Source organism: Eumetopias jubatus, unplaced genomic scaffold (assembly GCF_037043125.1).
Source record: "Eumetopias jubatus isolate StellerSeaLion01/CBP00866 unplaced genomic scaffold, mEumJub1_p1.0 scaffold_13, whole genome shotgun sequence".
NCBI classification, from domain to species: Eukaryota; Metazoa; Chordata; class Mammalia; order Carnivora; family Otariidae; genus Eumetopias; species Eumetopias jubatus.
Genome location: NW_028274819.1, coordinates 77,212,324 through 77,224,423, shown reverse-complemented (window position 1 = coordinate 77,224,423; position 12,100 = coordinate 77,212,324). Strand labels below are relative to the sequence as shown.

General features: G+C 39.3%; 1 protein-coding gene and 2 long non-coding RNA genes across 9 annotated transcripts in view; 2 read left to right on the top strand and 1 right to left on the bottom strand.

Moving 5' to 3' along the window:
• Nucleotides 1-2,029, bottom strand: part of LOC114221526 (uncharacterized) — a 43,068-nt gene extending 41,039 nt beyond the window's left edge. For 2 of the 7 annotated variants that reach the window (XR_003611758.2, XR_015766658.1), the window contains exons 1-2: nt 1,697-1,989; nt 1,260-1,398 (exon numbers count right to left, since the gene is read on the bottom strand). This is a non-coding gene — a long non-coding RNA (uncharacterized LOC114221526). Of the gene's footprint in view, nt 1-1,259; nt 1,399-1,696 lie in introns of all 7 variants that reach the window. The other 5 variants (XR_003611757.2, XR_003611755.2, XR_003611759.2 and 2 more) reach the window with 5 other exon arrangements.
• The window catches only part of MAML2 (mastermind like transcriptional coactivator 2), a 341,985-nt gene that overhangs the window by 120,844 nt on the left and 209,041 nt on the right, over nt 1-12,100 (top strand). The window lies entirely within an intron of this gene.
• Nucleotides 1,945-7,032, top strand: LOC148162673 (uncharacterized). The gene is made up of 3 exons (XR_015766661.1): nt 1,945-2,013; nt 4,952-5,156; nt 5,636-7,032. It is a non-coding gene; the product is annotated as an uncharacterized LOC148162673 (long non-coding RNA).

The following is a 12,100-nucleotide window of genomic DNA, read 5'->3' as shown; positions in this document are numbered from 1 at the left end:
CCACATGACTATGCGCATTTCTCATCTGGAAGACAACTGCACCAACAGTTCCTGGAGTTTTCTTGGTTATTTAAACCCTCTACCTTGAAGCTGAGTTCACGGCTTCTCAGCATTGGCAGCCAGGTCCCGTTTTGTTGTATGCTTTCACAGAAAGAATAGGAAACCATAGAGGAAAATGAGAACTAACGTTTCCATGGAGTATATATCCCTTATCACATTTAGTCCTCATAAGAACCCTGAAAAGTTAGTGCTCTTTTCTCCTTTTTACAGACTTTTTCAAAACCGAAGCTCAGAAAAGTTCAATAGCTTATCTAGGATCTGGATACCTAGAAATGGAAGTGCTAGAATTAGAATCCAGGATTTCTTGACTCAAAAGCCTGTGTTTCATCCACAGCATCAGTTTCACCAGAATAACTTGGGCCTGGCCTCAGAAGTCCTATGCAGGAAATGTGCCTTAAAAAGGAATCATTTTTTTATTATTCAACTATTAGACTGCTTAGGTATTACATTACATAGACATTCTGAGCATCAGTAATAAATCAAATGAAGGAGAAATACCTTCACTATCACACACACACACTTTATATGTATGTATATATTTTTTAAATTGTCTCTTTGTTTCAGGACTGGGAATGAGCATAATTAGAATTTGCTGTTGGGCGTCTGTGTCCACTTTAACCTGATCTATTTTGTCTAACGTTTCTTTGCAAAGCTCTCAAATGCATTGTTAGCCTATCTGATCCTGTCGTCTAGAGACCGCAAAGTATTTCACATCTTACCCGGGGAACCGATCACTTTTAAGGAAGGGAGGGCATTCTTTACTGACATTTCCTAATTTAAATCCATTGAATGTTGTTTCAACTGCCGTTTTAAGGGCAAAGAAAAAGCAGTGCATCTGTAAAGAGCTCTGTCACTTTTCTCCATGTGATGACTAATAGTAGGGAACTGAAAACTTTATCCTTGGTATCTTTTGGAGTCCAGACAATTCAACGCTCTCTTGGGATGAGTAAATATCAGCCTGTTCCCAGGAAGATTAACTAGTAAGATGATGGAGGAAAAGCTGCTTCTTTTTAGAGAGCTACACTTAAACTGCCATCTATACTTCTTACGACAGAATCTCAGATGATTCATTTCCATGGTGCTATGATTTCTAGAAAGAAAAGATATTTTATACAGTTTTAAGGGTAATGGTAGTTTCTTTTCAAGGTGTTGATTTTGGTCTCAAAGTTACAGTTTGTTAATGTAATGTATTTACTGACCTTCAAAAGGCCTTAAAGGGGAGTAGAATTAGCAGACCTGTGTTTCAGGGCACCCCATTTCTGGCGTACACTTGTAGGCAGATCCTCAATTTCTTTACCTATTATGGAGGGAGCAATTCCGATCCAGCGTTCCTCCTGGCTTCACATATAAAGGGGAAAAAATGAAGAATGTTTAAGTACTTTGGAAGTTCTGAGATTCCCAATGGGAAGAACCAAAGCATGAGTTTTGTGGATAGAAAGCCCCAAATTGGAAATTCAGCTTTGCTACCTACCACCTGTCTGGACAAATCTCCTCAACTCTGTGCATCTTGGCTACCTTATCTTTAAAGTGGACCCAAATCAGTTCCTACCACCTGGGATAGTTGTGAGGAGCAAATGGACTACTGGCCCTTAATTAGAACATAAAGAAACCGAGGCCCCAGCTGGAAGTGACTTACCCAAGTTCGTCCATCAACAGAGACTTACTGGGCTCTACCAAGCAGTGTGTTTGCAGGGGTTCCCGAGCTACTGTTTAAATTAGCATGCGGCCTCAGCTCTTAGGGAGACTCCCTCTCACAATTGAGAGCTCTTTTTGCTTTGTTTCGGCAGGAATGGTCATATTGCTGACTCTTTCTTGTTTATGGGCTGATGACTCATTTATGAGTTATCTAAGCCTCCTGTTCTTCCTCTCTTGCTCTCTTCTGCCATCTCTATCATGAGAGTTTTCTTTCTGCTAGCACTTCTCCTGGAGATTGTGAAAGAGCGGCGAGCGACAGTGAGTTAACTCCTTGTTCGCAGCCTCATCTCGCAAGACAGCGCCAAGCTCTGCTTCCTGAGTTCCCGCTGCTTCGATTTCCGCATGGCCGTGGGCCTCATTCTGTCTGCTTGCTCCTCCTTGCTGTGTTCTCTTCTCCCGCAAAATCCTTAAATGTCAGTGTTCCTCGGGGATCTGCCCTTGGTCTTCTCCCTTCATTCTTCTTGCTCTCCCCAGGTGATCACATATGAGCTTGTGTCCTCGGTTACCTCCATCTGATGCCACCGACTCCTAAATCCAGGATCTTTCACACGGGCGCTCACATCACTGCCACATCCGGATGCCCCTTGAACATCTCTGCCTGTGTCCCGCAGGCACATCCAGCATGCTGTGTCCACAACGACCCTACTCGCTAGTCCCCCCTGTTCTCTGTCTCTCTCACACACGCACATACACACAGCACTTTCCTCTGCCTGCCTGTCCTTCTCCACCCCTAGTGCACGCTCCATATCCATCCACTGTCCAAATCATCTTCGTTGTATCTTGAAATCTGTCTTGAGTCTGGACCCCTTTCTCATCTCTGATAAAGATGCACCAGTTCTGCCCTCATCTTTTGTCTTCCTGTGTTAGCATAATGGCCTTCGAAGTTCCTCTGTGGCCTACTTCTCTCCATTCTACCAATTTGCATTCTGTATTCTGCAAGAGATAATTTCAAAACCGAAATTTATCTTTGTTGATCTTCTATTAGACATATTTTGCTAGAACCTCATTGCCTACAGAAGGGCTATATATATAGCTCACTGCCTACAGAAGATAGGATACACACATAGAGTTTCCTGGATTAGAACTCCAGCCTCTTTCCACTCTCTCTCCACGAGGTACCCTGTGGGCCATTTTGCTCCATTCACAATAATTAACTTGCTGCTTTTCCCCAAGTGCTTGCTCTATAAGAGCTGTGTGTTTTAAAAATAATCATTATGTTTAAGCTAATCTGACTCCAAATTTCTAATTATTATATTAGATACAAAGATAAATGAGGATTAGAAATCTAAATATAGTCCAATAAATAGAATGAAGTCAGCATAATGGGCAGTTTGAGGAAGGAATGCATATACAATGCTATAGAAAAGGAAGGGACAAAAGAGTTCCCAAACTTAATTAAACCAATTATATTTACATATGTTCCAGTATGAAATCATATTAGAAGTTGGGTGATACATCCATATGTTGTTGTATAAAAGTATCTAAGTATGTAGTTAATTATCTAATGTGGTGCCTAGAGATATGACAACAATAATAATAATTGTACAGCCCTACCTCATTTTATCGTGCATCACAGATAATGCATTTTTTACAAATTGAAGGTTGGTGGCAACCCTTCATGGAGCAAGTCTGTGGGCACCATTTTTCCAATAGCGTTTGCTAACTTCACGTCCCTGTGTCACATTTTCGTAATTCTCGCAATATTTCAAAGTTTTTCATTATGATTATATTTGTTACGGTAATCTGGGACCAGTGATTACAAATCCCTGAAAGCTCAGATGATGGTTCACATTTTTAAATAATAAATTATTTTTAAAGTAAGGTCTATACATTTTTTAGACATAGTGCTATTGCACATTTGGTGGACTCCAGTATCATATAAAAATAATTTTTATATGCATGGGGAAACCAAAAACCTCATATGACTTGCTTGACGGTAATACTCATTTTATTGTGGCGGCATGGAACCAAAACTGCAATATCTCCAAGGTACGCCTGTACTAACTCACATTATTGGGCACTTACTGTATGCTGGGTGCTGTACTAAGTACTCCACATGCATCACGTAATCCTCCCAATATCTCTTTGATGCAGTTCCTATTACTGCTCTTGTTTAAATGTGAATAAAATGAGTCATAGAAAGGTTGAACAACTTGTGGAAGGGTGAAACAAACAAGTTTTGGAGCTATTTGAATGTAGCCCTGGTCGTTCTGGTGAAATGAATGAATGCCTTATAATCATCTTGATGTCATACTAATTAGTAAGTAGATTGATAAATCATTTGATAAATTTGTATAAACTGTTTTGACACATCTAAAATGATAAGGCGTACCCATTATTGAGAAGAAAAGAGGAGATTCATTGAGAATCATCCAAGTTAGGTATAGTTAACAAGTTAACAATTGGTTAGGTATAGTTAACTATTGGTTGTCTAAATCCACCCCTTTACTTTGCCTTAAAGTCTGCTTTTCTATCAAAATCTCAAACATGTACTATTAAATATGCCTGTTTGCATTTCCTGGACCTGGAACTCTTTCTTGAGTAGAAATGTAAGAAAAGCTATTTCTTTAAAATTGGACAATTACCAGGAATGACCACTAATATATTTTTGAAGCAAAGTGTGAGATTTTGAGGTCTGTTACTTGGTGTGGGAAATAGTTTCCTGCTGGAGGGTAACTAAAAAAATAATCGATAGTGCGTTCTGTGGGTACTGTTCAAGTATAAATGTACTCAAAACAGTCACAATTAAAAGAGCCTGCAGGTTTTATAATGCCTTTTCCCAGGCTAATTACCTGTCCATCCTGGTATAGTACAGGCTGCCAATAAAGAATGCAATTTTTTTCTTGATATTCGACCCCCAGTGTTCAATTTATGAATAGTATGTAAAGATGGAGCTGCCTTACTTGTAAGATTTGCAGGACATGGAAAAAATTCCGTTGTCCCAAAAGACTTTGACCCTAAGAACAACAACAAAGCTGTAGATTTTAAAGAAGTTCAGGTCTTTGGTTGCTGTCTATTAACAAGTAAATATCTTTGGGAGAGTAACCACTTTTGTCTTTATCACTCCCTTAAGGAGTCTAATGGCCAGCAGCTGACATGTGGATTTCCAGGCCTATCACAAAGATGCTTTGATGGGTCTGCCATCAGACCCAGGAGTCTGCCATTTTAACAAGCGCTTTGATGATTCTGATTTCAGTGGTCTTCTGGACCATCTTTTGAAAAAAAACCTTGGCTTAATGGATAATCGAGATGCTGGTTGTTAACAAACTGGTGACATAGAAGCAAGAATAAAAAGAAAAACTGAAAAGTTAGCAAACTCAAAATTCATCTCCTGGAAAATATCATCCTGACCTCTCCCTGCCTTGATTCTCTCTGACCTTTATTACTTCAAGTATCAACAGGTAAAATAAATGAAACACAAACTCCTTAATGGAGTGTAAAAACTCCAGAAAAGGGGGGAAATGACTCTTGTTTGTTTCCAAATGGTTGTTCTTTTTTAATAGCCCCAGACATCAGTGCTGAAATGCTAAAAATTTTAGAGCAGAGTGTACAAAACGTTCTTGAATTATATTTCATTCTTGGGTGCCAGGCACATTGAGTTTGTATCCCAAAACACTGAAATAATAAAAAGCAGGTGCCCTGTCAAGTTTCTTTCATAACTGGGAAACCAAGAGTTGAGGTATTTTGCAAAAAATGTTGACAAAATCATCCCATTGAATGCATCCAGTACCTTTACTATACATTGAATGAGAGACGGATTGGAGTGGGGAGAGAGGGGAGAGAGTACTTTAGAATATAGTAGACCACAGATTAGGCTAATAATACTTTTTACGATCTGTAGGAAATAAATCTCTCTCTCTTTTTTTTTTAATCACTGCAGCAAAAATGTGGCCAGTTGTTAAAAGGAGCTTGCTCCATGAGATGGAGACTCTGAGTTTGGAAGCTTAGAATAAACCTTGCAAGAGCACTAGTATGGAGAAAACAGGAAGACAACTTCCGCTCTGAACATACACCATTTCCTGGGGAGGAAGTGGGACTTAAAAAAAAAAAAAATGTTCTTTGTTGACTTTGTAACAGAGAGGCATCTATTTAGTGATGACTATATTATATGTTTATACAACCAGGACGCCAACTTTAAAAAATAAGAAAATCCTGAAAGTAGCTTCTCTATTTGATCATGGCAAAGTTCAGAGTCGTTGGATCAGTTGGTTTGGAATTTGTCGCATTTTATGATCATCATTAATTTACTTATAGCCACGCACATAGTGCCTGGACAGTTTTTAAAGGACAGCAGTTAAACACCACATGGTACAGCGGATTTCAGCCCTGCTTTTATTTTAAATACCGTGGCATATTCTGAGGCAGCCTCACGACCCAGTAGGCAGAGCTGCGGAGTGGCTGGGGCCCCCCAGGACCCGTGCTCACCAAAGGCCAGCTCCGTGCACCTACATGAGAAGGGGCAGTGCCGGGCAGCGACGCAGATGGGCACCATCTATGATCAGTTCAGTATGTGGGATAACTATTGGCTGAAATCTGTTTATAACCAACTTCATCTAAGGACGAAGCAGAATCATTAAGGTGACCACAGCTTCCTAACTAATTTGGGGAATTGTGAGCATAGACCAAGAACCACGAGAACCAAGAGTCCCTGAGTCTAAGATAGTACCATACCTTGACTTTACATAGTAACTTTCACATGATATTGAATTTTTTTGGACGGAATTTGCCCTGTAACCTTTAAGGGACTGAAACGATGGGCCAGCAAATAATTGAAAGGGCATCCTTTGCAGGCACAGCTTTAAAAAGCAGAAAGGGCAGTGCTCAGAGGCAGCCCAAAGCCATAGATTTCCAGATTACAATAGAGAATTCTCACTGGTACAGGGACAGGAAAACAAGTCCCTTCAGTGAGGGCAGAGTATATCTCTTTTATGAAAACAAAAGGGGAAACGGATTTAACATCTTTCCTTAAGTTACCTTGAAAGAATGTCATGGTGCAAATTTACTCTGTTTCTTCAGGAGGCTGGATGATATCTTTCCCTGCCCTTTTTTATCCTCGTAACACTTCATGGTCTATATAATTTTTGTCCTTGTTTTATTCACCAAACTTAGTATTTTAAAAAGCTCTCTCTAAAACCATATGTTTTTCCAGTGTTCCTTTTTATACCTTATATATATATTATTTCCAGAAACTTCTGAAGTATTTGATAAACAGTATTATGGAGTTGCAGAATTGCCCCCAAATCCACACCCAAGATCGCCTTTACTCTTTATAGTGGTTGACTGTATTTGTATGTGATGTTGGCAAGAAAGAATAAAAGAAGAAAACATCTGCGTTCTTTGACTTTCTGTCTGAAGAGGACAGGATGATATGGATTACCTGATCACTCTTGGCCTTCTGGCAATTTCAGTCTCCCTGCGATAAAAACTTTTCGGCAAAATTATTTACTTTTCTCCTGTATTAATACTCATCAATCACTATGGTTATCCGTTTTGCTTGAAATAAGCTAATTTTTAATGACACAGAAGCTAAATTGTTTTCTACGTTCACAAACCATTTGGAAAAGATTAAGGAAAAGATTAAGTGATAAAAACCTTTATAGCTTAACCTTCTCAATAATGAACATTAGTTCCATCAAAACACAAATTAAGGCAAGTATTTAGAACCAGCACATTCATAAAAGGTACTTTATTACCAAAGATATCAATTTTTCTTTAGGTGTATAAATAAACTTTCTTTCTTCTTAAATGTGTAAAACTGTTCTGCTGAGGGCTCACATGGAAAACGTGAACAAAACAGCCAAAGGATCAAAAACAAAATGCAGCTTTCTTTTCTTCTAGAGATCAAGACCTCAGTGTTCATCTGTTTGGGGTTCTCCTAGCAAAGTGACTTCTACCCATCAGCTTCTAAGTTAGAAGAGGAGAATGCAGCCTCTCAGCGCAGTGACATTTGGGCAGTTGCAAGAGTAGTTGTCCATCTTTCCAAGGAAATTCAACCTGTGACCACACGTGTCATGGGCTCTAGTTTATGCAACACGGATCATACACTTTTATTCATTACCAGATTTTCACCAGCCTGGCCCTTGGACATAGAATGTAGGTCAATAAAAGTTGGTAAAACTGAATTAAACTTACGGGGCGCCTGGGTGGCGCAGTTAGTTAAGCATCTGCCTTTGGTTCATGATCTCGGGGTCCTGGGATCGAAACCCATGTTGGTCCCTCTGCTCAGCGGGGAGCCTGCTTCTCCCTCTCCCTCTGCTGCTGTTCTGCCTATTCGTGCGCTCTCTCTCTGTGTCTCTCTGTCAAATAAATAAATAAAATCTTTAAAAAAAACCCTTAATTAAACTTAGCTTGAGCCTCTGGAAGGGAGTGGCCATGTCTTATTTATATTTGTATCCCAAAATAAGTGCCTGGAATATACCAGACACTAGACACTAAATGTATGTTTAAAGATGAAACAATTATGGAGTATGTACAATGTACCAGGCATCTTGTTGAGGCCATGAGAATGGTCCCTGGAAGTTGACACATGGTCCTGTAGAACGGAGTGAATGAAATACATTGGTGGGTTTGTTGTGTTAAAGTAGAGTTGACCCGTGAATAGCGCGAGAGGGTTAGGGGCACTGGCACAGTCGAAAATTTGTGTACAACTTTTGACTCCCCAAAAACTTTACTAATAGCCCACTGTTGACCCGAATACCGCCTGATAACCAATGGACACATATTTTGTATGTGATATGTATTATGTACTGTATTTTTACAATAAAGTAAGCTGGAGAAAAAATGTTATTAAGAAACTCAGAAGGGAGAGAAAATGCATTTACAGTACTTTTCTGTATTTATCAAAAAAAAAAAGTCTGCATATAAGTGGACCCTCACAGATCAAATTTGTATAGCTCAGGGGTCAACTGCTCAGAGGACTCTGAATAATCGTTACTAACAAAACAATAAATGGCAACAATTAGGTCACTACAGTAATTGCTCAAAGAACAATTCACAGATTGGAGCATTCAATTATGTGGCAACCATATGGTTATGCATTTCACCATGTTGACATCATACTGTAAAATTCACACATTATATAAAAAGAAATCACACCAGGAAAGTACAGGCTACCACAAATAGTAGAGTGAAAAACACATTACTGAAGTTTACTGCTTAGTAACAGATTTAAGGGTTTGAGCTTCTGATTCTTAAGAATTTAATTGATGCCAATTTTGAGAGGCCCTCTAATCAATGCAAGAAGAATGAAGGATAAAGAGAAATGAAATATAGTAGAGCCATGACGAGAGAGGAAAGTAACTGATTCCATCAGGTGCAGCTAACATGACCTCTAAAACACGTAGCCTCTAAGGCCCGCTGTTGCGGGAGCCTGGAGACCTGGGTCCCTGTTCTCTCTCTGCTACTAACTAGGTCTATGAACTTAAGCACATTTCCTCCCCTATAACTCGAAGGCACTGAACTATTTCTGATATGAGTTGTGGTTAAATCACACACACACACACACACACACACACATCTAGGGTCTTTGCAGAAACCTCTTAATGCATATGCTTTTATCTTCATAAACATATCAATAGAATTACAGGCCCATAATTCAGTGACCTCTTAATTATCCTGAATATAATTAACTCAGTAGTACAGGTAAGACTATGTCAGTAACTCCTTAATAATGTCCCTTTCCAAAGGATAGCTCCTCCTCAACCTCCTTTCTTTTTATAACACTTTCTCATATTTCTGTTACAGAACTTGCCTGGAGCAATGTATTTTACTTAGTGTGTTTGTATGTCTCTTGTCCACACTAGACTCCGAGTTCCTTGAGGGCAAACACCATGACTTCTTTTTTAGAGTCCCGGCATGGTACAGGGATTGGCACCTAGTAGGAGCTCAATAAATATTGAATGAATATTTAATCAACTTGGTTGGGCAATAGCATATTTCGTGTATGTGTCAGATACTTTCCATTTGCCCCTGTGGATCCATCTCCACCCTTTTCCGCCCTGCTCTGGCCAGAAAGTTGTTGCTCCTTACAAAACAGCCTGCTCTTCAGGACTCTCTCCTTGCTTCCAGAAACTTCTTCCTCCTCTGGGCCTTCAGGCCTAGGGATGGTGACAGTGTCTCTGCTATTAGCCCTGGGTTCCTGCTCTATCCCTCGGGACTCCCTACTCTCTACTTACACCTGGATGATTAATCCATAACCCCTCCACAAATTATCCTAATTGGAGTGTCAAGACCTTCACTAACAGAGTAGATAAGAAGAGATTTCAGCTTAAAGTGTGTTTTTGAATTCAAATTATTAAGAATGATCAGACCGAATTTTTTGGTACACTTTTCAACAAATAGATCCTTATATAGGCTAAGTATTTTTATGCATGGCTGGCCCTCATTGATTCACTCATTCCTAAGTATGATGTTATAGATTCATTTCAGTGTCTACACCACAAAAGCATTTTTGCGTTTGAGTTAGTAATTACTTATGTTTACATTTGGTCATTGGTGTCTAAATGTATTTCTCTGTGACCTGGGACCTCTCCCACTGGAATATAGTGCCTCAAGAGAAAGAGTACAATCTTTTTTAGCTAGCAGTCTTATGGCCGACTGATCTCTGGAAAAAAAAAAATCTGGATATTTATAAATTATGAATACGGCCTAGTAAGTATAGAGCCAGATCTGACAGCAAACATTTTGCACATTTTTAGGTCTAATCTGATAGGACTTGTTACATTCTTTTCTAGAAGCAGCAATTCTTAAGGAAGTATATAACCAGTTGATTAGTATATTCATGGTGAAATAATTTGAAGAACCATTAAAATTTCCATCCTTTAGAGAGTGTTAAACATATTAGTTCAGGCAGTGGTCCAGATATGCCATGCCTTTATCACTGATATGTAAACGCCATAAAGTCAGAGACTTTGTTTTTTTTGTTTTTTTTTTTAAGATTTTATTTATTTATTAGAGAGAGTTAGAGAGAGGACAAGAGCGGGGTGAGGAGCAGAGGGAGAAGCAGACTCCCCACTGAGCAGGGAGCCCGATGCAGGGCTTGATCCTAGGACTCCGGGATCATGACCTGAGCCGAAGGCAGACGCTTAACTGACTGAGTCACCCAGGGGCCCCATCAGAGACTCTTCTATTTTGCGTTCTGCTGAATCCCCCAGTGCCTAAAACAAAGCCTGGCATCTAGTAAGTGTTCAATAAATATTTGTTGATTAAACTAATATATTAGAATTTGGGTATATTACTGTATAATCTTTTGTGGTTTTGACTATATTGTCATTTATAAGAGACACAAAAAATAATTTAGGTTCATATTTTCAACAGATACTGATTGCATTCTTACCTTAGCCAAAGCACTGTATTCGGTGTTTCCTTTGGGAGTACCCACTCTACAGGTGAAAAGTACCCTCTTGGAGGCATTAGTCACTGGTGGAGCCCATCTCAAATGGCTTCTCTTTTGCATCAAATTATTTTTGCTCAAAGCAAGCTTTTACCTCCACTCTCCCAATCTCTGATTTTTTGCCAGCTTTGCAGAAATATATTGAAGCAATTAGCACTTTCCTAAAGAGTGTCTGGTTCTATTCTGGGATTCCATGGCTGGTGACCATGTTGTGCCTTTTCATGTGTACTTGATTACTCCAGTAAAACTGCTGGAAAGCTTTTCCTTCTTGCATGATTTTTGTCTATCTCATCCACAGTGGGGAAGACAGAATCTTCCTCCTTGTCTATGATTTGCAGTGAGGCCATGGTTCCATTAAAGACTTCCCCAAGTCCTTTTATTAGGCTTTCATGTGACTGCAGTTGAACTCTACAGACTTTTATCTTCATAGACATTTTGATTTATGCACAAACACTTTTTACTTATTTGACTACAAGAAGGTCCTTGATGTGAGTCATTCTTAGGGAGTAATCCTAATGGTCCCAGAACTTGGAACATATTGAGTAAAACTCCAGACTTCGGGTGATTGTTCCTTATTCTAAAGAGACTTCTAGAGGATGCAGAGTTTATGAGGGAATGGCACATGGCAAGATATTGTTATAATTGGGGAACTCACATTCCCTTCAGGCAATTAAACCACCTACTTCTCTTCCTCCCCTAACCACCCCCCCACTCTTTCTCCTTTTTTTTGAGTGCCCAGAGATCCACTTCCCTTTTTAAAGAGTCACATTTACACAGTAGAGAGAAATGCTTTAGAGAGCCATCAAATAGGTGCAAGTAATTATTCCAGATAGTTGTATACAATTATGTCCGTGTCTTTTGTTCTAAAGAATTCATCCTGAAAATAATTCTTTACAATGTATTTTCAGATTTCATGCCATGCATCCATAAACGAATGAGTCCTTTATTTTCCTT